Source organism: Populus nigra, chromosome 12, assembly GCF_951802175.1.
Source record: "Populus nigra chromosome 12, ddPopNigr1.1, whole genome shotgun sequence".
In the NCBI taxonomy this organism is placed as follows: Eukaryota; Viridiplantae; Streptophyta; class Magnoliopsida; order Malpighiales; family Salicaceae; genus Populus; species Populus nigra.
In genome coordinates, this window is record NC_084863.1 from 13,344,795 (window position 1) to 13,371,179 (window position 26,385).

At 36.0% G+C, this 26,385-nt stretch overlaps 1 pseudogene; it reads right to left on the reverse strand.

The window, feature by feature from the left end:
* Positions 1-9,519: 9,519 nt before the first annotated feature.
* LOC133669122 (trans-resveratrol di-O-methyltransferase-like) lies at positions 9,520-25,976 on the reverse strand (annotated as a pseudogene).
* Positions 25,977-26,385: the final 409 nt, after the last annotated feature.

Here is a 26,385-nt window from a genome sequence, read left to right on the forward strand (position 1 = left end):
TATTGGTATAACACAACTGACAGAGGAATCAGAGTAGATCCTCACTATGGTCTCGTTGAAATCAACTCAAAAGCTAAACACCACAACGTAAACGACATCTTTGTTTTTGTAAAGCAATGCCAACAAGTTTATTACACATACACCCCTTCCTTTAGAAAAGACCGATCAAGAGTTGATTGGTTATCCATTTTAAAAACAAAATCCAAGGGTCATGTCGAGGTTGTTCAGGATGAGAACGAAGACACAAGTGTGATAGATGAAGTCTTTCAAGCTAGTGAGTTGGTTGAACCATACTGAGTTGCTCCGTCGATTAACTTGGAAGAAAATTTGAATTTTCATGTTTTCAACGATTGTCTTGTTAATGTTGACGCAGAGGAGTTGAATGTCGTTCTGAGCTCTACTAATAAAAAAAAGAATGTTGTTGAAGAAGATGATAACAAAATTAAAGAGTGCGATGAAGCTGATGATAACAATTCAATAGAGGACGAAGATGAAAATTCCGACTAACTAAATATTTTATAAAGCCTTATTTTATAATGTAATAATTTGAAACATGAAATATTTATTCTTCTTTAATGGTCAGCCCTTGTTATTATGTTGTGTGTGCTGTAAGATTGCAATTCAAGATTTTGTGACAGGGTTACATAAAAAAAAAAAAATTTGGGTTTCACCGACGGACCATAACCCGTCGGTATTTCACAGAGAGTTGCAAAAAAATTACAGGATTTTGCCACTTTCACCGATGGCGTTACTGACGGACTAGAACCCATCGATTTTTCACAAAAAGTTGCAAAAAAATTACGTGATTGTGCCATGTTCACCGATGGATTTATCGATGGACAAGAACCCGTTAGTATTTCACAAAGAGTTGCAAAACAATTACAAGATTGTGCCACCATCACCAATGGGTACACCGACGGCTTTACCGACATCCAATACCGACAGAAACACCAATGGATTTACGCACATCCCGAAGCGCACGCATGTCTGACACGTGTCCGTCTACACCAATACCGACGGATTTTCCGACGGATCAAAAAGTCTGGCGAGATTTTTGAACTTTTTTGGTGCGCATTTAAATTAATTACCGATGGAAATTAATGCCACCGACAGCAATTAATTTCCTTTGGTAATACCGTTGGAAAAATTACCATATAAAACACCCCATTCCCCCCATTTGATTCATTTTTTTCTGTCGGCTCAGTTTCTCTTCTTCTCCATTTCTCTTCTCCTCTCCAGTTGCATTTGGCTTTTTGAAGAGATCTACCCCTATTTGGTGGTAGTTTTAAAATGTATGTATTCTTTTTTCTTTATCTTAGTATTTTTTTATTTTAATTATGATTTTTTTTTTGTGTTCTTTGTTTTGTGTATTGTTTGTAGATAAAATCTTAAAGTCAACACACTATTAAGGTAAGCATTTTTTATTCCCAAATTTATTTTGAATTGATATAGTTTTTTTAGTTTTGTGTATTGTTTGTTTGCTATAATTGTTATTGTTGAATTTATGTTAAAAATTTTAATTTATATATATATATATATATATATATATATAATTACATTTAATTAGTTTATCTTAATTTAGGATATTATTTTTTGTTTGCTATAATTGTTATTGTTGAATTTATGTTAAAAATATTAATTTATATATATAGAATTACATTTAATTAGTTTATTTTAATTTAGGATATTATTGTTTGTTTGCTATAATTGTTATTGATGAATTTATGTTAAAAATATTAATTTATATATATAGAATTACATTTAATTAGTTTATCTTAATTTAGGATATTATTGTTTGTATTGCTATAATTGTTATTGCTGAATTTATGTTTTAAATGTTAATTTATATATATAATTAAATTTAATTAGTTTATCTTAATTTTAGGATATTATTGTTTACATGTTATTGTTATTGTTTGTTACATTAGGGTCGATCGTGTTAGGAATGATATTGATTTAGTTACCTTTTTCTTTTGACCATGTAATTATTTATAAATTAAGAGTCTTGTCTCCTAAAACTTGAAATATAATATTAATCCATAAATTTGAATGTATGACTTTAATCTAATGTTTGTAACTCTAAGTACCAATTTAACAATGAATGTTCATAGTTGAAATTGATTCTTTTACTTGAATATCATTATATGATGTTATTAAATAAAATGTTGTGTTAATGATGATGAGTTGGGTTGAGATCCAGGATGATTGGATCGGGATGTGAAATAAAATTGAAAGTGTAATATGATTTTGTCAATAACTTGGGACCCCCCCAGTATAGGGGAGACTCTATCGAATTTTTTTTTAAAATAATCGAAGTTAATTATGTAATTATTCGTATAAATTTGTATAGATGTGTAGAATGAAATCTACAGCACGTCGTCAGAAGACGGTTGCAGGTAGTTCTTCTAGCAGCGAGGAGGACGTATCCTTAGGTGCTGATCACGGCGAGGAATCTACGCCAACTTGTGATGCTGCCTCTTCTAGCGCGGTTTCACAGCGCAAAAGCGATGTGCCTATACAGTAGGGTCAATTCACCCGTAAGTACCAGGCACAATGGAAGGATGATCTCTCAATGTAAGTGTGTTTAGGTTTTAGTTTTTTATATATATATACTTATAACATAATTTATGAACAACTAATTAATATTACTACTTTTATTTAATTTCAGGTTCACAAACATTGAGACTGCAAGAACTATAACATTGGCGTTTAAATCGTCGATGGAGATTCTATTGTTTTAATGGAGCCAGGTTTCCAGACATCCTGAGTGGAAACCTAATATCGATGCATGGTTTAAGCGATTTCATGTCGGTGTTAATTTTTAATTTCCAGCTTATTTTTAATAAATGATTTTTATAATTTTATATCTTGTACTATTTTTATTTTATTTGAATTATTTATATACACAGAACAAATTTGAGTGGGATAGGGCGGACAACAATGTTGTGAGGAGGGTATGGGAGAATCACGCGGCAACTAGGTAACATCAAAAATAATATTAATTTTTGTTTTATAATTTTATGTTTTTAATTCTAATTTGTTACTATAGAAGTAGGTTGCGTGATTTTTGATATGACATCCAAAAAAAATCAAAAAGACATGTGAGGGATAACGGTCTTGAAGGATGGAATGAGGTGGCGGTTTGGCAGGAATTCAAACCGCCATTCATCTCAGGGGAAATATGGATGTCATATATTGAGCACGTGACCTCAGAGCGGTTCTCACGGCGCTCATAGTCTGGCGCCGACAACCGGAACCGGCAAATTCATGGTTTGGTGACCACGCAAACTGGTGGATTCGTCCCATTCAACGCACATGCAAAGCGGATGGTAAGATTAATTTTAACAAAATATATTGTTAATTAATTTGTCGTTCCTTATATTTAACTTTCAACCTATTTTTTCCTTACAGGCTGCATCTCTTGGGCGTGAACCGAGTCCAATGGAGCTATTTGTAGAGACGCATGTGCGGAGTCATGACCGCTAAAAGGGGGTGTAGCAGTTCGTGGACAACCGTGCTCAGCACTTCGTGGTATGTTCGTTCATTCATTTTATTTTGTAAGTTATTATTTTCTTGAATTGCATTTGATTATTTTTTTACCGATGGAATTTTCAGGAGACCTATAATAACCGGTTGAGGGAGAGATATGGGGACAATCTGTCAACCCATCCAGATTTCGATCCAAATTTATGGATGGAGGCGGGATCGTCTGGTGGACCCAATAAAAATCAGGTCTACAGGCTCTCCAACACTACGGCTGAAAACTTGTGTTCGGCTTGTAGTGTCTCAACTGTTGGAAGAGCTCTCTATCAGTATCGAACACCCAGTCTGAGGAGTTCATTGCGTTGAAACAACAATATCAACAACTCTTGACGAATTATGATGAGCTCCGTCAAATAGTCATGGAGATGAGATCAAAGATGGGTGACGATACTTGTGCAAGTTCTTTTTGGCCGTATGGTCCCGGGAACAACCAGCCTCCTCTTCCTCCTCCTCCAGCTCCGCCGCTATTCTAGTTTAATTTTGTTTTTTAAACACATTAAATTTGTAATGAATATTATTTAACATTACTTTTATATTTTTAATGTTTATTCCATTTTTATTTGTTTATTAAGGTTTTTTACTATTAATAAATTAATTTTTATGTATATTTTAAATACATACCGACAGATATTATCCGTCGATATTTCACAGAGAGTTGATCATTTCACTAAAAACTTATATCGTATCCATTGATTAGAATATTATTTTTATTTTTATCATGGGAAATAAAATAATAATTTACATAGAAAAATGAAAATATTAATTAAGAAACATGATCAATTTTGAGCCAACACATAATATACCAAAAATAATAAAAACTTGAAATGATAAATTATCAACAAATAAATCCTTATTATTCTGAATATTAATCTAAAGTCAATGTTGAATTTATTAAGAGAAAAAAATAGTTATTACATTAACTCTATTTTAGTATTATTTATTATCTATCCTCAAGCCTCAATTATTATAGAAAAAATTGATTAATATCGTTATTTTTACTATAATGATTATTTTTATACACTGAATTTTAATAAATAAGAAGCTAAAATCATGAAAAATAATCATAAAGTATTGTAATAATATTGATATTAAGAAAATAATAAATCATTGAAAAAGAAAGGTATTAAGAAAAATTGGGTTGGACGCACACTAGGTCTGTATAGAAAAATACTTGTGCCAGAAAAGCATGGCCCAATAATATTAAAAAAAGAAGAAAAATCAGGTAGGTGGTTTTATCTCCAAAGCCCATTTGGAGCCAATTTTATGGAGGAAAACAAAAGAAGAAGCCTAAAACACCTCTCGATTGCCTAAGCAGTGTTGACATTGTGATCGGAAAATATTTTTAAAAAAAATTAAATTTTTTTAATTTTTTTTATTTACATCAAATTAATATGTTTTCACTACACCATTAAACAGTTTTACTAACAGACGAATTCTGTCGGTGAAAGGAATGAAATCCGTTGGTGAAATAATTACCGACGGTCTCACCGACAGAAAATGTTTGTCGGTATACTAGTCGTCGATAACTCCCATTTCCGTCGCTAAGTTTGTCGCAAATAAAAAAAACACCCACCGACGGTCTTATAGACAGATACGTGCGCACCAAAAAAAAAAGTTTCCCACGGGAACATTACCGACGGACTAAATCCGTCTGCAATTTCAACGGTAATTACCGACGGATATTCTGTCGGTAATTATGGCATAGCCGGTAATTGTTTGCCAACCCTCTGTGAAATACCGACAGATATTATCCGTCGGTAAAGCCGTCTGTATGTCATTACTGACGGAATCTATCCGTCGATAATTATGGCATGGCTGGTACCGGTTATATCTATCCGTCGATAATCTATCCGCGAACATCATTAGACCAAGCTATCCTTGTAATTCATTTCCTGCCAATCCTATCATGGATGCCATTAGCCGAAGCTACTCTTGTAATTCATTTCCCAGCAATCTTATCACGGATGCAATTAGCCGAAGCTAATCTTGTATATACGTTAGACTTTATTTACATTGAACACAATATTTATTGTAATTGCATTCACCAGAAGAATTTTAAATTGTATAAATGCAAATAGAAGGGAAAATCACGCACTTGCTACGCCTGTCTCGTGACCTCCCCTAACATAAGATCCAATCCTGGTTACTCCTTCTGAATCACAAGGAAGTTTTTGGTTATGATTCCTTCAAGCCAATATTATAGAGAATCCATATTCATTAATTACTCATATGTTACTTTCTATGCATGTTCATTTTCTCATAATAACATACATGCATATATCATGTATATTTTCAGAGTTAGTATCTCAATGTGCAAGTGTTTGTATGACTCAATTCTTTTATATTCTTACATATAGTATTCATGTGAAAGCATAACTGTTACTATCTAACTTTGAACTGTTACTATCCAACTGTTACTGTCTAGACATTAAACTGTTACTGTCCAACGGTTACTATCTAAATATTGAACTGTTACTGTTTGAACACTCCTCAGATTGTTAACTATATCCAGAGTTCTAGAACTCCATTTCAAGTGAGATTGATCTCATTGGACTCTAACGTCAGTGAATAAGTCAATAAATTTATATTATTTTTATTTATGCATACACATTTTTTTTTATTTATTTTTTTACTTTTCTGTTTTTTACTTTTTATTTTTTCTATTTTTTTGGGGGTTGGGTCCAGCTCAGCCCATATGGGCTGGGCTAGACCCGACCCAGCCCAGCCCGGTCACTGGTCCAAGTCAGTGACCGGTTGGGTACTGTTGAAACAGTAACGAGGTAATTATTTTAGCTTTGCGCGACAAATGAAAGCTATAATTTACAAAGCAAGGAGAAGGAAGAACTTACCTGGTCTAGTGGAGGCGATGAAGACGATGGTGGAGCTCTGGCTGGCCGACGCTACCTCCTCTCTGCCCTGTCTCTTCCGTGTTTATTTCTTATTCTCTCTGTCTCTGTGCTTCTGTTTTTCTTAGTTCTTCTCTGTCCCCCTTTGCTCTCCCTCTCTGGTCCTTCCTCTATCTCTCTCTCCGATGCTGGAGAGGGCTCAGACAATGGTCACACTTTCCTCTGGTTTTTCACCAGTTTTTTTTTGTTTTACGTTTGCGTTCTGGGGACGAAAGCAAATCTGGGAACGCTGGCTTTTTCTCCGGTTTCTTCTCCCAGTTTTTTTCTTCTCCTTTTCAGTCCAATCCCCCCAGTTTTGCCCCCCAGTTTTTCTTCATGTTCGTTCGTCTCCTCTGTTTCTTTGAGAAGAAACCAGGGGAACCAAAGTCTGCTCTGTCCTTTTTTCTTTTTAGTCCCTCCCGGTTCTGTGGTTCCTTCCCCCCTTGGCCTCAGTTTTTCTTCCTTTGGTGTTCGTTTTCGTCCCCTATGTCTGCTTTGTTTTCTGGGTTTTTCTTCTCTCTTTTTGTTCAGTTCCCTTCCCCAGTTTTTTCCTTTTTCTCCCTGCCGTTTTTTTCTTCTCTCTGGTGCGCATCCCTTCTCCTGCTTTTATAGTTGGAGAATGGCATGCGTTTTTCTTGGCAATGAAGACCCCAGGACCGTTATTGCAGGAGCAGTGATGGCAGGGGCGTCCGTTTCTCTGGCTTGGCGAGCGGAAGAAGACGAGCGGTTCTTTTTTAAAACGATGCCGTTTGACTGTTAAAAGGCCATTTATGTTTTAATCCCTGAGGTTTTGAAATTGTCGTAAGAAAGACCCCTGGATAAACTGTATATTGACCCCTGCATTTTCGCGCCATTTTCAATGTCATCCTTGGATTTTAATTTTGCAATTTTAACCCTAAACTTCAATTAAGTCCCTGAATAAGTTAATTCCAAGCTCAATTAGGTCTAAAACCTGTCAACTCCAATTAACCCTTGATTTGATTAATTAGATTAATTCTAAAGTTTAATTAAACCCCAAAACTTCCAATTATGTTGCCTTTAACCCAAAATTTAATTCATTCTTCATTTATTTCATTTTACTTGTTTTTTTTTCATTATCATCATCATTTTTTTTTATCTTTTTCAGTAAATAAAATAATAATAATAATTAAAATAAAATGGTCAAAAATTGAGTTATGACAATGTTCATATTGAACTTACTCGTAGGATATATATATATATATATATATATATATATATATATATATATATATATACATACACACACACACACATTGTGTGAGGTGTTGAATTATGATGATTGAAATAAGGTCCAAAATTTTTGGTAGATTTTAAAAAAATAAAAATTACCTTCAAATTAAGAGCATATGTTGTGATCTTTTAATATTGATCAAGTCGTACAATCGAGTCTGTTACAAAAAAAAAAGAGTGTAAGAAGAGTTTTTTCATTGTTTATCCTGATTTTATATATTCTTCCCCATCTCAGATTTTACAGTTTTCTACACACTTTCAAACTTCCCCCCCCCCCTAATCTAAAGCTTAGACTCAGTTTTACTAAGATATAATTGAGTCTATTGACTTTGATTCTTAGACTTTGTTTAGATGCTTTGTTTAGAAATGCATTTAAACAATATAGTGTTATTCGGATCTTAAAGGGCATATTGCAAACATCATAATTGCTCCAAGTGAGGAACAACGAAGCATTAAGGACAAAGAATTAATTATTGGTAACAACAAAAAAAAAACTTTATTATTTTAAAATGCTTTCACAAGTAATTATTTTTCTTTATTTTAATCTAATCATGGATATATTATATGATTAGTATACAAGTTAGAATTATATTTCTATCTCTTATGCAACTTTGAATATACGCTTAGAATGGATGATAGTTTTTAGTTTAGATTGCAAGTTTGCAATGATATATAAAATTGCATATTTATAGTTTATAGAACAATTTTTTGCTTAGTATATTCTTATGATCTAAACAATTAATGCTTACTGGTTTTATTACTCACTAAATTTTTGGACAACAATATTTACTTCTAAGAACATATTTTAATACTCCATACAAGTCACGAGCAGTTGGTAAGACATGATGGCTATCAATCCTCCTAAATAAAACAAATTTGTTTTTATAAGAGAGAAAGACTCGTTTGTTTACTGGAAAGTAGTTTTTTTTTGGAAAGTGAATTTCGAGAAAGTGAATTATTTTCCGATGTTTGGTAGTGTAATGAAAAATAAGTTAAAAAATATTTTCCAGTGTTTGGTTATGTAATGAAAAATAAGCTAAAAAATAACTTATTAATTTTTTATTTTTTTCAAGTTTATTAAAATAACGAGGAACAAATATTACAAATTAAAAGGTTAAATGAGAATGAAATTGAAAAAAATATAATTTCATAAATTATCTCAAATAAAATAAATAATAATCAAAATAATAGAGATCAAATCTAAAAAATAAAAAATTAAAAGATGAAGAAATTAAAATAATAATAATAATTACCATTTCATAAATTATTTCAAATAAAATAAGTAACAATCAAAAGAATGAGGATCAAATTTAATAGATTAAAAATTTAAATTAAAAAATAATAAGGGAAAAGCAAATAACAATTATAAAAATGAGGACCAAAGTTAATATAAATATTAAATTCTAAGGAATGAAATTAAAAAATAAATATTCAAAACAAAATATATATAACAATCAAAAGTTTGGGGACTAAATTTGATATAATCAGCAAATAATATGACATTTCTAAATTTTTCACAACTTCCGGAAAGTGTTTTCTGTCTAAAATAAAAGGAAAACACTTTCATAGAAACCAAGCCAAATTTTTCTTTGACTGGAAAGTGTTTTTCATTGACCAACTTTTCTAATAGCAAACAAACACAAAAAAATTTAAAAAATAATTTCTCGAATTTTATTTTCCAAAAAATAAAAGCACCCAAAATGTCAAACTATTTTAGCAATTCATAGCTAAACTTTAGTACAGAACATGGTTTTGAAAACTATAATATCATGAAGTTTTAAACATAAACATACAAAAAAAAACAGAACAGAACAAAACAAAACAAAACACTAAGATCTTATCAGGGATAAAGCTCAATGACAGCTCTTGTGCCTGGCACAGGATGTATCTTATAGTTGAGGAAACCAGAATCAAAGAAGAGCTTAGCCCACTCCTTTTCATTTCTCTCATGCCACTAAAAGCCACCATCATTTCTAGATTAAAAAGCAACTGCGTTTCAATTGACCCCTCGTCTCCATTCTGGTTCTCTCTCACCATATCTATAATTATCACCTTCCCAACTTTCTGCAGCCCCTTGCTCGGAATTGCTTGTTTGCATCATTTAAGTATTTTCACGCAGCGTTCATTATTCCAGTCATGCAGTATCCACTGTTTTTCATTTGCCATAAGATATGTAGCATGAATAAATGAAGACGGGAAAAAAAATCTTCATATGCATGTATATAAAAATTTCGTAGTATAGATTTTTGGGTTAGAGATTATAAGTATTAAACAGATTGTGTAATACGGCTGTAAATTTCCTTACTGATGAGAGGAGATGGCTTGGCATTATATAACGAGGTTACAGCTCAAGAGTCCTATATAATAGGATTGGATAAATACAAGGGAACAAACTGATAGATACAATGAGTTCTATGCTAAGTACAATTGGTCTTAATGATAACTCTTATCATCCCCCTGCAAGGTAAGCGTGGGAGAAGGAAGAACGCGAAGCTTGTTTCGAAAGAGAAAGAATTGTGATTTGGACACACCTTTTGTAAGGGAGTCAGCAAGCTGCAGGGAAGAAGGAACGAATTGTAACTTCAGTGAGCCATTAGCAACAAGCTCACGGACAAAATGGTAGTCAATGGCAATATGTTTGGACCGTGGACGAGTAACAGGATTACCAGCCATGAAGATGGCACTTTGATTGTCACAGCACAAAGTAGGGGAAGCTGGTAATGTAACATGAAGGTCTCTGAGTATTTGAACAATCCAAGCAATATCAACAGTTGCGACAGCTAAGGAGCGATACTCAGCTTCTGCACTGGAACGCGAGACAGTGCTCTGTTTCTTGGAAGACCATGAAATTAAATTGGAACCAAGAAAGATTGCATAACCAGTGGTAGATCGACGAGTGTCAGGGCAACCGACCCAGTCAGCATCAGAATAACCAAGAAGTGCATGAGTAGATTGTTTATGCAGCTGAAGACCATAGTGAACAGTGCCTTTAATATATCGTAAAATGTGTTTAAGTGCACGGAAGTGATCCTCTGTTGGGGAGTGCATAAATTGGCAAATGCAATTAACGCTGAATGACAAATCAGGTCTGGTGATTGTCAGGTATTGTAGTGCACCGGCCAAAGAACGAAACAAGGTAGGATCAGTATACAAAGTTCCTTCAGCTATCAAATGTTGTTCCACAACAAAGGGAGTAGAGATTGGCTTAGCATCAACCATGGAAGCTCGCTGCAAGAGATCAATGGCATACTTTGTTTGGCTGAGGAGGAGACCCTGATCAGTAGGCTGAACTTCAACACCAAGAAAATAATGAAGAACACCTAAGTCTTTAAGTGAGAACTCCTTGGAAAGTGAAGCAATAAACTGATGAACTAGAGATGTGTTACTACCAGTAATTATGATGTCATCAACATAGAGGAGTAGATAAACTGTCCCAAGAGTAGTGTGATAGACAAATAATGATGAATCAGCTTTGCTGGAAAGAAAACCAATCTGAAGCAGAAAAGAGCTGAAGCGATGGAACCAAGCTCTAGGTGCTTGTTTCAAGCCATATAGTGCTCGTTTGAGATGACAGACATGCCGAGGAAACAAAGGATCAGTATAGCCTGGAGGTTGTTCCATGTAGACTTCATCATGAAGAAGGCCATGGAGAAATGCATTATTGACATCAAGCTGATGTAAACGCCAGCCAGATGTAAGTGCTAATGAGAGAATCAGGCGAACAGTAGCTGGGCGAACAACCGGACTAAATGTGTCATCAAAGTCAAGACCCTTAATGATGCAACCATATTATTCAATAGTTTCACCCACATTTAACTAGTGTTTTGCCTATGTTTTATATATAAAATGCCTTGATATTTTTTGTTTTATGTTTTGAAGGCACTGTTGGATGAAAGATGCAAAAAGGAGTAAATTGGAGATAATTGGCAGATTTGACCTTCAGTTGATGTTTTGTGCAGAGCGTGAGCTCTAGAGGTTGAAATGAAGTGATTCCAGTGGAATTAAAAAGGTAACATCCATACCTTTCTGGACATCTAAGGCAAGAAAATAAAATAAGGAAGAGCATGGAAATCGCAGCCTTCAAAGTCAAATCTCGCAATCTGCCAGTGTTGACCTTTGGCCATTCCAACTTGAATATCTGGAGCTACAGAAGTCCAATTGATGCAAACTCAATTTTGTTGGATTCATGACTCAAAGTTATATAAACGATCAAAATTGCAGCCAAAAACGATGTCATATGAGGGAGATATGATTTTTCAAAGATGACATCTGAATTCTGCCAGCAAACAGGTTTCGTGAAGAAACGAGTCCAAATGACATTCCGAAGCATTTAAACCGATATCCAAGTTTTTATTTCAGCAATTTAGCTCCTCTAAATCAAAGCTTGAAGATTTCATGCAAGGCTATTTCTCCTTTTTAGGAAAATAGTTATTGAAGTACTTAAATGTAAACAGTCTACTTAATGGAGGACTATTTTGTAAAATAGAGACCTAGGGTTTCCTAGGATATAAAAAGAATGAGAGAAGAGAAGGGGAGCAGCCAGCCAAGGAGAGAAAAACGCCCCCTTCCTCTAAGAAACCCTAAATTATGCATTCTTTCTTCTTTTTGATTAGTTGTTCAACAAACATGCAAGGCTAAACACTTTTTCTTGGTTGCAAGGACACGGAAACCTTCGGATTTCAAGAACTGTGAGATTTATTTTACCTTTTCTTTTCAGTTTATATGATGAATATGTTTGTTCTCCTATGCTTATTTTTCCTATGATTGTTTATTTTAATTGCTAGAGCGGACTCTAAGTTATTATTGTAGACAATCTATTGTTAAGTTTGATATCAAAACCGGAGTTGTGGTATATGAACTTGTGAAGCAACTGAGTTTAATAATTGTGGCGGATCTACGTTATTAATCTTAGGGAGAACATTCAATCAAATCAAACATAGACTGCGGACAGTTATGTTTTCTTGATTAATCAACTTATCTAGTTCTTAAGGCTGCCATTGAATTAAATTACTAGTGCGGACACTGTGGTTGTTTGATGGTTAGGGCTAGTTATACGGCGGATCCGTTAACTAACCAATGTTAAGAAGAGATAAATATTCAGAATATAAATTGATGTTTCGTTTCCATGATCAGTTCTGATTTCTGTAGGTGGATGTGTGCTTGTGACCAAGGTTTGTTCTCTTGATAATTTTCTGATTTTATTAAATTTAGTTTGATAGTTTTCTGTTTTCTTTTGCTTTAGCCTAGATAACGTCCAACCCCCCCCCCCCAAATTGCATATCATCTAGCATAAAAATCTGACTTGAATCTTCCTCGTGGGATCGACCCCTTGCTTGCTCTATACTATCTTGTGTGTTGTGTTTGAAGCTAGGGTAATTAATTTGTGTGACCGCGACATCGCAACAAATTTTGGCGCCGTTGCCGGGGAAGTAATTTTAGTTGATTCTTGTGCTATTATTTTTATTTGCTGTGATTGTTATTTCTTTTTCTGAAAAAAAAAAAACAGAATTTTTGTTTGTTGCGGTACTGTTCATTACGGCAGCGGTACTGTTCAAAACAGATTTTTTGGTGGAATTAGGTATCGGCCATTTGTTTCCTGAAGGGAAACGACGTTCTAAACAGGACTAGTGGTAAACCACTAGCCCCACCCTATCGAGGCCAAATTCCGCTGTTTTCTAGGGTTTTTAGGCAGTTTTTGTTTTCTACCGTAGGATTTTTGTACAATTTGCATTGTTTTCGATCTCTTGTGTGGTTGGTTTATTTTGAATTTTCTTGATGATTTATGCCAGTAACCCGTTCTACTAATCAAATTCAAGTGCATTTGGATCTCGAAATAGAAAAAACTTTACGCAGGTTACGAAAGGAAGCTCGCCTTAACACCATGGCTGTTGCACGACAACAAACACTCAAGGAGCTTGCTGCTCCTAACGTGGAAAATCAGCCATTGTGCATAAACATCGACAATAATGTAAACTTTGAGCTCAAATCTGGTTTTATACATTTGCTACCAACTTTCAATGGTCTTGCAGGAGAAGATCCTCATACTCATCTCAAGGAATTCCATATGGTTTGCGTTGGCATGAAACCGAATGGAGTTGATGAAGAACAGGTTAAGTTGAAAGCCTTCCCTTTCTCTTTAAAAGGGGCAGCAAAGGTATGGCTTTTCTCCATTCTCCCAGGTTCAATTGGAACGTGGAATGGCATGAAGAAGATCTTCCTTGAGAAGTATTTCCCAGCATCTCGAGTTGCCAACATAAGGAAAGAAATATGTGGGATTCGACAATCTCATGGAGAGACACTTTCCGAGTATTGGGAAAGATTTGAGCAACTGTGCATTCAATGCCCTCATCATCAAATACCCGATCAGCTGCTCATTCAATATTTCTATGAAGGATTGATGCCTACTGACCGTAGTATCATTGATGCTGCAAGTGGAGGGGCATTGGTAGATAAGACACCCGAGGTTGCACGCCAATTGATCTCAAACATGGCAGCCAACTCGAAACAGTTTGGCACTCGTGGAGACTTTGCAAATAAACGAGTAAATGAGATAAGTATTTCTAACCTTGAGAATAAAGTTAATGATCTTACTTCTCTTGTGCGTTCTTTGGCTTGTGGCAATGTACAGCAGGTGAAAGTTTGTAGCATATGCTCCTTACAAGGACATGCTTCAGATATGTGCCCAACAATGCAAGAAGATTACATTGAACAAGCTAATGCAGTTGATGGAGCATTCAATGGACAACCTCAGCGTAAGTATGATCCTTTTTCCCACACGTACAATCCTGGATGGAGAGATCATCCCAACCTACGGTATGGGAACCAGCCTCAACAAGGCAATCAAGGCCGACAATTCCATCCCCATGGATTTCAGCCCCAACAGAATTATCAAGCAAGACAACCCCCTTCATTCACAAACTCCAATGTTATGGGGTCGTCATCCAGTGATGATCTTCGTGAGATGATGAAAACTTTGGCTTCTAACACTGTGACCTTGCAACAAAATGTCATGTCTTTTCAACAGGGAACAAGGTCAAGTATTCACAACTTGGAGAAGCAAATGGGGCAAGTAGCTTCAAGTGTGGGGAAATTGGAAGCACAAATGAATGGAAAATTGCCCTCCCAAGCATTGAATCCAAAAGAGAATGTTAGTGCGATCATGCTGCGAAGTGGGAAAGAACTTGAAGAGAAAAGGTCGAAACAAATTGAGATGGAGGAAGAAGAAGAGATAGAAATTGAATTGAGTACAAAAAAGAAACATCCTTCTCCTTCACAAATTGAAACCACGACCAACACTCTAAAGGTAAGTCCTCAATCAATGACTTCCAGTTTTAAAACAATTCCACCCTTTCCTGTGAGTTCTTCTAGGTCAAAGAAAGAGGACAAAGAAAAAGAGATTTTAGAGGTTTTCAAGAAAGTAGAACTCAACATTCCTTTGCTTGATGCTATCAAGCAAATTCCCAAGTATGCAAAATTCTTGAAGGAGTTGTGTACTACTAAGAGAGCTTTCAAACTGAAAGGTCATGAAACGGTAAGTATGGGTGAAGTTGTATCTGCCGTTGTTCAAAAGAATCTGCCTTTGAAACAAAAAGACCCAGGTGCGTTTACTATCCCATGTGTTATTGGTAATGCTAGTTTTAAAAGAGCTTTATGCGATTTAGGTGCATCCATTAGTGTTATGCCCAAACATGTTTATGATTCTCTTAGTCTTGAGCCTTTGAATAAAACTAGCATTGTAATACAACTTGCGGATCGTAGTTTTGTTTACCCACTTGGTGTGATAGAAGATGTCCTAGTTAAGATTGATAGTTTGGTCATTCCATGCGACTTTTATATTCTTGATATGGAACATGATTCTTGTGATTCATCAAACAGCACTCCTATATTGTTTGGGAGACCATTCTTGAAAACTGCCAATACAAGGATAGATTGTGGTAAGGATACTTTGTCTATGGAAGTAGGAGATGAAAAGATTGAATTTAATTTTCATGATGCAATGAAATATCCTTATAGCAATGTTTATTCTATCACATGCTATGACCAAGTTGATAAGTGTGTGCAGCAAGTTTTTGATTTTGATTGTGAGGATGGATTAAGCGTAGCTTTGAGCTATGGCTATGATTTTACCGAGATAGAAGAGATGGAGAGGCACATATGTGTTCCCCAAAACGTGCACGAATCAGCATTGGCTTTGCAATCATTGCAAACTGTTCCCCATGGTAATGTCTTTGTTGATTTAGTACTCTCACATAAAAAGCTTTTGCCATCTATTTTACAGGCACCCGAGTTAGAATTGAAACCTTTGCCCGATAATTTGAAGTATGTATTCATTGGCGACAACAATACACTTCCCGTTATTATAGCATCAGGTTTGACAAATACGCAAGAGGAAAAACTTGTGAAATTGTTATGTGATCACAAGACGGCCATTGGATGGACTTTAGCTGACATCAAGGGCATTAGTCCCTCAATGTGTATGCATCACATACTATTGGAGGACAATGTGAAACCAACAAGGGAAATGCAAAGGAGGTTGAACCCGCCTATGATGGAGGTAGTGAAAGCTGAAATTTTAAAACTGTTAGATGCAGGAGTCATTTATCCCATCACGGACAGTAAATGGGTTGCGCCAATCCATGTGGTGCCTAAAAAGACCGGAATCACGTTGGTGAAAAACAAAAATGATGAGCTCATTCCTACTCGCATCTCGAGTGGATGGAGAAAGTGTGTTGATTACAGAAAGCTAAATCTTGCTACACGCAAAGATCATTTTCCATTACCATTCATGGATCAAATGCTTGAACGCCTAGCAGGTAAGTCTTTTTATTGCTTTCTTGATGGATATAGTGGATACAATCAGATTGTTATTAATCCTGAGGATCAAGAAAAGACTACATTTACATGTCCATTTGGTACATATGCATATAGGAGAATGCCCTTTGGTCTCTGTAATGCACCTGCAACTTTTCAAAGATGCATGATGAGTATTTTTTCTGACTATGTTGAAAGAATAATTGAGGTTTTCATGGATGATTTCACGGTGTATGGTGATTCTTTTGATAAATGTCTAGAAAATTTATCTTTGATCTTGAAAAGGTGCATTGAAACTAACCTTGTCTTAAACTATGAGAAGTGTTATTTTATGGTAGAACAAGGAATAGTTCTTGGGCATGTTGTGTCTTCACGTGGATTAGAGGTTGATAAAGCTAAAATAGACGTTATTTCATCATTGCCTTACCCCTCCTGCGTGAGGGAAATTCGTTCTTTTCTTGGCCATGCAGGTTTCTATCGACGCTTTATTAAAGATTTCTCAAAGATTACAGCACCCTTGTGCAAACTATTAGCCAAAGAAGTGGATTTTGTGTTTGATCAAGCATGTAAAGATGCCCATGATGAGCTTAAGAGGCGTGTCACATCTGCCCCTATCATCCAACCACCAAATTGGGATGAGCCTTTTGAGATAATGTGTGATGCAAGTGACTATGCGGTAGGGGCTGTCCTTGGGCAAAGAATTGGGAAGAATTTGCATGTTATCGCCTATGCTTCCCGCATGTTGGACGGTGCACAATGCAATTACCATACAACTGAGAAGGAACTTTTTGCAGTGGTGTTTGCTCTTGAAAAATTTAGGTCATATCTACTTGGTACAAAAGTCATTGTTTTTACTGATCATGCAGCTTTAAGGTATCTTTTGAAGAAAAAGGAGTCCAAACCAAGATTGATTAGGTGGATCTTGCTTTTACAAGAATTTGATCTTGAGATCAAAGACAAAAAAGGTGCCGAAAATCATGTGGCTGATCACTTGAGCCGACTAAGGACTGAGGATATACAAACCGAAACAATAAGAGAGACATTCCCCAATGAGCAGTTGTATGTGTTACATTCCTCTACAAGACCATGGTATGCTGATTTGGTGAACTATTTAGTCACCAAAGAATTCCCTCCAGGTTTGTCTACATCCCAAAAAGACAAGTTACGAGCTGATGCTAAATATTATTTTTGGGATACTCCTTATCTGTGGAAATTTTGTGTGGATCAAGTAGTTAGGAGATGTGTACCACAAGATGAATTTCATTCCATTCTTACCTTTTGTCATTCTCATTCTTGTGGTGGGCATTTTGGAGCAAAAAGAACGGCCCACAAGGTACTTGAAAGTGGTTTTTATTGGCCTTCTATTTTTAAGGATGCATATCATTTTTGCAAATCATGTGAAAAATGCCAAAAAACAGGTAATATCACTCACAAGAATCAAATGCCTTTAACAAATATTCTTGTGAGTGAAATTTTTGATGTTTGGGGTATTGATTTTATGGGTCCATTTCCTTCTTCTTTTGGCAATCTTTATATCCTTCTTGCTGTTGATTATGTGTCCAAATGGATTGAGGCGAAAGCCACACGAACTAACGATGCTAAGGTTGTTTTAGATTTTGTCAGGACTCACATAGTTGACAGGTTTGGAATCCCTAAAGCTATCATTAGTGATCGTGGCACTCATTTTTGCAATCGTTCAATGGAAGCATTGTTACGCAAATATCATGTGACTCATCGAACTTCCACAGCATACCATCCTCAAACGAATGGCCAAGCTGAAATTTCAAATCGAGAAATCAAGTCCATTTTGGAGAAGACAGTGCAACCTAACCGGCGAGATTGGAGTCTACGACTTGGTGATGCACTTTGGGCTTATCAGACTGCTTACAAATCACCTATAGGAATGTCACCTTATAGGATGATTTATGGAAAAGCATGTCATCTACCGGTGGAGCTTGAACACAAAGCTTTTTGGGCCATTAAAAAATGTAACATGGATTATGATGCTGCTGGGATTGCAAGAAAGTTGCAATTGCAAGAGTTGGAAGAGATTCGAAATGATGCTTACGAGAATGCAAGGATTTATAAAGAAAAGACTAAGAGTCTCCATGACCGAATGATTACAAGAAAAGAGTTTAATGTTGGAGACAAAGTCCTTCTTTATCATTCGCGTTTGAAACTTTTTCCTGGAAAGTTACGCTCTCGTTGGATTGGACCATTTGTTGTTTCTAATGTTTTTTCTTATGGTGCAGTTGAAATTACAAGTTTAGAAACCAACAAAGTACTCAAGGTCAATGGGCATCGCTTGAAACCTTTCTATGAAGGTTGGACGACAGAACTCACTGCTTCTGCGGAGTTAGCTGAACCAATCTATGAAGAATAAGCATGCAACATGTCGAGCCAATGACATAAAACAAAAGCGCTTACTGGGAGGCAACCCAGCACAAAAAAAAAAAAAAACAGATTTGCTTTCTTTTTCCCTTGTCTTTTATTTTTCGCATTTTACTTTATTTTTGTCATTCTCCAATATTCCTTTTCTTTTATTTTAACATTGAGGACAATGTTATGTTTTAAGTGTGGGGGTATTGGGAGAATGTTGGTTTTCTAATTTTGGTTTTCTTTGTTATTTTTCAAAATAAAAAAAAATTATGTTTGATCTTTTGAACTCCCATTGGTTTTTGAGAATATGAGTATTATGTATGAGAATTAGTTGAGATAGATGAAGATATAAATCGAATGAAGGAGTGTGCATGCAAGTTTTAAGGTTTAATTGGTTTAGGGATTGACTTTGAGAATATGCCATGTTGACTTTATAGTGTTATACCAATGCAAGCTTTTGAGCCTTCAACATTATATTCTTTGATTGTGCCTTCTTTCAATGATATGTATCTTTAGAACTTGCTTCATATCTTGTTGAGATTACATTCATATTACATACATACATGAAGATGATAAAGGCATTAGGAATTTTAACCATTTGATCCAAAAAGCCAACCTAAAGCATATTATCCTTAGTAAACCCCTTTTGAGCTTGTTTATCTTTTCTTTGCTTTATCCATGTATAAGCCTTAACTTTATATATGTTTTCCTTTTCCCTTGGCCAAGGATTAGTAGAGCATATACTAGTGATATTTCATGGAATTATGGTTGGAAATTATGTGAAAAGAAAGAAGAAGTGATGTTTGATGAAAAGATGGGCAAAGTTGCCAAAGGTAAAAAAAAAAAAAAAAAACAGAAAAAAGAAAAAGAAAAAGAAAAAAGTGTTCCTTTATGTTCTTAAGATTTTATATTGAAAAAGCTTGAAATCAAAAGAAGTTAAGCATTGGTGATTAAAGATGGAAAATTTATGTGCTTCGATGGAATATCTTGTTTGAAATATCATTTTTCAGAATGCTCTACTTTCTTTGGTTTGAACCTTTTTCTTTTACTCTCTTTTACCTCACCTTTACCTTAGCCCCATTACAACCAGAAAATAAGACCTTTTGATTCATGCATTGTTTGTAATATGTTATTAATGGAGATGAGATTGAAGAGCAAGCTTATAGTAGAACATATTCATTGATTGAATTTGAGAGATTTAAACACATAAGCCCTAAACACGTGAGTGTTGGAGTGTATATCAATGAGAGGACCTATCACTTTGGCATGGCATAGATTTCATTTAAATCCCGACGATTAATTAAGTTTTGAAGTTTGCATGTAAATAAATTCATGAAAATTTATACTCTTTATCCTTCTTAATTGTGTTCTTGTTTATAATGCATATATTCTTGGATATTGATGGGAGATTAGAAGATTAGTCATAGTGATTTCATTTAATTTAACTTCAATTTGGTTTTACCTATCCTTTCTCGAGGACGAGCAAGAGGTAAGTGTGGGGGTATTTGATGCAACCATATTATTCAATAGTTTCACCCACATTTAACTAGTGTTTTGCCTATGTTTTATATATAAAATGCCTTGATATTTTTTGTTTTATGTTTTGAAGGCACTGTTGGATGAAAGATGCAAAAAGGAGTAAATTGGAGATAATTGGCAGATTTGACCTTCAGTTGATGTTTTGTGCAGAGCGTGAGCTCTAGAGGTTGAAATGAAGTGATTCCAGTGGAATTAAAAAGGTAACATCCATACCTTTCTGGACATCTAAGGCAAGAAAATAAAATAAGGAAGAGCATGGAAATCGCAGCCTTCAAAGTCAAATCTCGCAATCTGCCAGTGTTGACCTTTGGCCATTCCAACTTGAATATCTGGAGCTACAGAAGTCCAATTGATGCAAACTCAATTTTGTTGGATTCATGACTCAAAGTTATATAAACGCTCAAAATTGCAGCCAAAAACGATGTCATATGAGGGAGATATGATTTTTCAAAGATGACATCTGAATTCTGCCAGCAAACAGGTTTCGTGAAGAAACGAGTCCAAATGACATTCCGAAGCATTTAAACCGATATCCAAGTTTTTATTTCAGCAATTTAGCTCCTCTAAATCAAAGCTTGAAGATTTCATGCAAGGCTATTTCTCCTTTTTAGGAAAATAGTTATTGAAGTACTTAAATGTAAACAGTCTACTTAATGGAGGACTATTTTGTAAAATAGAGACCTAGGGTTTCCTAGGATATAAAAAGAATGAGAGAAGAGAAGGGGAGCAGCCAGCCAAGGAGAGAAAAACGCCCCCTTCCTCTAAGAAACCCTAAATTATGCATTCTTTCTTCTTTTTGATTAGTTGTTCAACAAACATGCAAGGCTAAACACTTTTTCTTGGTTGCAAGGACACGGAAACCTTCGGATTTCAAGAACTGTGAGATTTATTTTACCTTTTCTTTTCAGTTTATATGATGAATATGTTTGTTCTCCTATGCTTATTTTTCCTATGATTGTTTATTTTAATTGCTAGAGCGGACTCTAAGTTATTATTGTAGACAATCTATTGTTAAGTTTGATATCAAAACCGGAGTTGTGGTATATGAACTTGTGAAGCAACTGAGTTTAATAATTGTGGCGGATCTACGTTATTAATCTTAGGGAGAACATTCAATCAAATCAAACATAGACTGCGGACAGTTATGTTTTCTTGATTAATCAACTTATCTAGTTCTTAAGGCTGCCATTGAATTAAATTACTAGTGCGGACACTGTGGTTGTTTGATGGTTAGGGCTAGTTATACGGCGGATCCGTTAACTAACCAATGTTAAGAAGAGATAAATATTCAGAATATAAATTGATGTTTCGTTTCCATGATCAGTTCTGATTTCTGTAGGTGGATGTGTGCTTGTGACCAAGGTTTGTTCTCTTGATAATTTTCTGATTTTATTAAATTTAGTTTGATAGTTTTCTGTTTTCTTTTGCTTTAGCCTAGATAACGTCCAACCCCCCCCCCAAATTGCATATCATCTAGCATAAAAATCTGACTTGAATCTTCCTCGTGGGATCGACCCCTTGCTTGCTCTATACTATCTTGTGTGTTGTGTTTGAAGCTAGGGTAATTAATTTGTGCGACCGCGACATCGCAACACTTAATCTGAGAAAACCCTTGAGCCACGAGACGTGCTTTATGACGCTCAATTGACCCATCAGATCGAAGTTTGGTCTTAAAAATCCATCGGCAACCAACCACATTGTGTGATGCAGGACGAGGTACCAGAGTCCAAGTGTCATTCCTCTGCAATGCTTGAATTTCAGAGTCCATAGCAGACAACCATTCAGGATGTTTGGCGGCTGATTTAAAGCCTCATGGCTCCTTGAGAGCAAGTAGAGTCTGAAAGGGCTGCAAAGAAGAGCAAACAGTCATCGCATGTTGGACCCGTGGTTTAACAATACCAGCCTTCCCTCGAGTAACCATAGGATGGCTGTTAGTGAGTAGAGAAGGTTGGGAAGACTCGAGAGATGGCGAGGCTACATTGGAAGAGGAGGGAACGGACAGTGGAGTGGAGGAGTCTGCAGATATGGGAAACAGTGGCGCTAGACTGTCACTGCAAGGCAAACATGAGGAACTGGATGATGATGGTGAGAGGACAGAGTCAACAGTTGAAAGAGAAGGACTAGACAAACATTCTGCACATTCAAAGAAAGTGCTATAGTCATTGGTGGATGACATGTTAGTGACAGAACCATTGATATAGGGAAAAACAGTTTCAAAAAACTTTACGTGACGAGAGACATAGACACGACGTGTTTGTCGATCGAAGCATCGAAAACCCTTGTGAAGGGTACTGTAACCTAAAAAGACACACGGAGCAGATTTTGGAGATAATTTATGTGGCGAATAATCACGTAAATAAGGAAAGCAAAGACACCCAAAGGTGCGAAGCATGGAATAATCAGGTTTCTTACCAAACAGTAAATCATAAGGAGTCTGACCACCAAGAGACGGTGAAGGGAGTCGGTTTATGAGAAATACTGTTGTAGAGAATGCCTCAACCCACAAGGATACTGGTAGACGAGCATGAAACATAAGAGTAAGACCTGTTTCTGTAACATGCCGATGTTTGCGTTCTGCAATGCCATTTTGGCTGGGAGTATATGGACATGCTAGGCGCTGAACAATACCATGAGATTGTAAATGATTTCGAAACTTAGTATTGGTAAATTCAGTCCCACCATCACATTGAAATGATTTTAGTTTTGCTGAAAATTGTGTGGTAATGTAATTTTGGAAGTTGATGAATGTATCAAAAAAATCAGATTTATGTTTCAAAGGAAACATCCAGCTGAATCGAGTACAGTCATCGATAAAAACAGCATAGTAACGATAACCATTAACGGAAGAAATTGGTGATGGGCCCCATAAATCACAATGTAAACGATCAAAGGGAAGGTCACAACGTTTATCATTAAGAGAGAATGGTAAACGATGACTTTTACCAAGTTGACAACCATCGCAATGTGAATAATCTGTTTGAGTCAATTTGTCACTACAAGAAATAGAACCTATTCTAGATAGAGAGGCAACTAAACGAAAATGTGGATGACCTAGTAGTGCATGCCATAGTCGAACTGTGGCTCGTGGCTTCTTGGAAGACATGATTGAAGCAAGAGCGCAGTGATGTTGATCAAGAACATAGAGACCATTCTCACATCGACCGACCCCAATACCGTTCTGGTAGCTAGATCCTGTATCACAAAACCAGAAGAATCAAATATAACCTGACAGTTAAGTTGTTTTGTGAGTTGACTAATAGAAATAAGATTTTTTGTAATGTTTGGAACAACAAGAACATTAGACAAAACAAGGGAGCTTTGAGAAACATTATTAGAAACAGAACCTTTATGAGAAATTGGAAGAGATTGTCCATTACCAACCAGGACACGTTCATTGCCAGTGTAAACAGTGGAGACATCCAAATTTTCCGAGTTATTTGTTATGCGAGAGGTGGCACCAGAATCAGGAAACCACTCATGATTGTTAAAATCTTGGACTGTGCATGCAGAAAAGGCTTCAGCGATGTTTGCAGACTGTTTCTTTTTAAGCTTCAGGAAATTCCAGCAACGTTTAGCCAAGTGACCCTCTTTGTCACATAGCTGACAGTAAACCGCAGTGTTGGATGATGGTTTAACACTGCCAGAGTATGTAGAGGTCGCGGAAAAGCGCGACTTTCCTCTCTTTGGTTCTGACCTACGTGAAGTCTGTTGTGTATAGTAAACAGAATTGGATGGTGAGTGGGAAACAGATTTAGCAAATATCTCATGACTCAATGCTTTTGGAACAATCTCAGAGAAGGAGGGTAATGGATGCTGTGAGATCATTGTGGTAGAGAAAATTTTGTAGTCTGGTCCCAATGCTCGTAAATACCAATGGACTTTATCTGTGTCATCAACAGGACGACCAATGGCTGCCAGTTGATCACAAAGTCCTTTGAAAATTCTGGAGAACTCAGCAACAGATTGAGATCCTCGCTGCATTAACTGAAGTTCATCTTTGAGTTGCAACTCACGAGTCTTTGATCGGTGTGAGAAGGAAACTTCAAGAGCTTGCCAAGCCTCCTGTGAGTGTCGTAAACCCAACACCTCACTCATGGACTCTTCCGTGAGGGAAGAAAGCAACAAACTCAGAAGCATTTGATCTGTATGTAGCCAAGAATTGTGAGCAGGATTTGGCTTTGTGACTCCACTGGAATCAGTGATCACAGCACATGGAGCAACAATGCTCCCATCCAAGTAACCAAAGAGTTCTTGACTAGTTAACAGGGGAACAAACTGATTTCTCCATAATAGATAGTTGGAGGAGGTCAGTTTAATGGTAAGTATGTGTACCATTGTGTTGAGCGGAAGAGAAGAGTATGAAGAAGATGAATCTGCCATGATTTCAATCTCCAACCGAGGCTCTGATACCATATAAGTGTTAAACAGATTGTGTAATACGGCTGTAAATCTCCTTACTGATGAGAGGAGATGGCTTGGCATTATATAACGAGGTTACAGCTCAAGAGTCCTATATAATAGGATTGGATAAATACAAGGGAACAAACTGATAGATACAATGAGTTCTATGCTAAGTACAATTGGTCTTAATGATAACTCTTATCAGAGATGATGTCCATCTTTGAATATAAATCTTCATATGCATGTGTACGCAGAGGTCAGGAATGGAATAGTTATAAATGTGTCAAAATATAAGCTCACTGATGGACGTGTGTATATAAGCACCTCTCAAAGAAAAACTAATGAAAGACGTTTATATATATATATATATATATATATATATATATATGCAAATTTAATATATAGTGCTGGTAGAAGAATACTGTTGACATTAATTTACCTGGAGTAAAATTGCTTCTGCTGGACGAACTGCCTGAAACATATCCCCCACTACATACTTCAAAATTTTGTAGCCTTGCAATTCAGAAACCACATGGGGGAGATCAAACACAGTGCAGTCCATGTGGGGCAATGCTTCAGCAATGCCCTTGGCCATAGTTCCGAAGCCTCCCCCTACATCCACCAAAGAATTCACCCCATCAAGATGCCTTTACATTTGCTTACAACCAACTTGCTAGCCAGTATGCTATCACTAGACATGGCATCATTAAAGATATTGTTGAGTCTTGGATCTTGGCCAGCGTACTCCCAAAGTGTCTTTTCATGGGCAACACTAAATGCGGTGGCTTCATCATTTTGGAACCAGGTGCTCAAGCAATCCCATGGTTTTGTCAGAACTGGGTCGAGCCCCAAAAGTAAAAGAGGTCTCATACTCCAGGGGTTATCCTTGAGGAGGAGACGAGTGGATTGGGTAAGAGAGTAGGCTTCTTGGCTGTGAATGCCGTTAAGATTTTGCTGGGAAAAGAAACCAGAGTGCACTTTTCAAAGTCAGAGAGGGTCATGGGTTTGCCATGTTTTTGGATCACATCTGGTATGCCTAGTTGAACGGCACATTTCGAAGTCATGGAGTTTATGAAGTTGAATATATGATTCCACACATGGGTTTGAGCTTGAAGTAGCCCACCAGCACTTTCCTCGTTAATCAACTCCATTGATTTCAAGTAGCTAGTGCATGTTGTGATACCTCAAGGTATGATAAGACATTGGCAAAGGTATGATAAGGCAACCAATAATGGAAAGGAAATAAAAGTGAAAACCCCACAACCATAAGCACAAGTAGTAAGGATTTGCCCCAAAACAAAAAATAAAGTGTTGGGGTTCAAATCTTGTTTTTAAATAATTTATGTTAATGATTTTTATGATTAATAATAATAATATAATTCTAGTGGTGTATTATCTAATACCTAACCACCCTGCACCCACACTATCACGGTATCACCTCTCGTAAATAAATTCGTCATTAATTATCAACAATGCATTCTCAATTTAAAATACAGTATGCCGTCACCAATCATGAAATTCATTTAAAATCCGTTGTGATTTTGAAATGAAAAGGTAAGTCTATATTTAGTTTTTT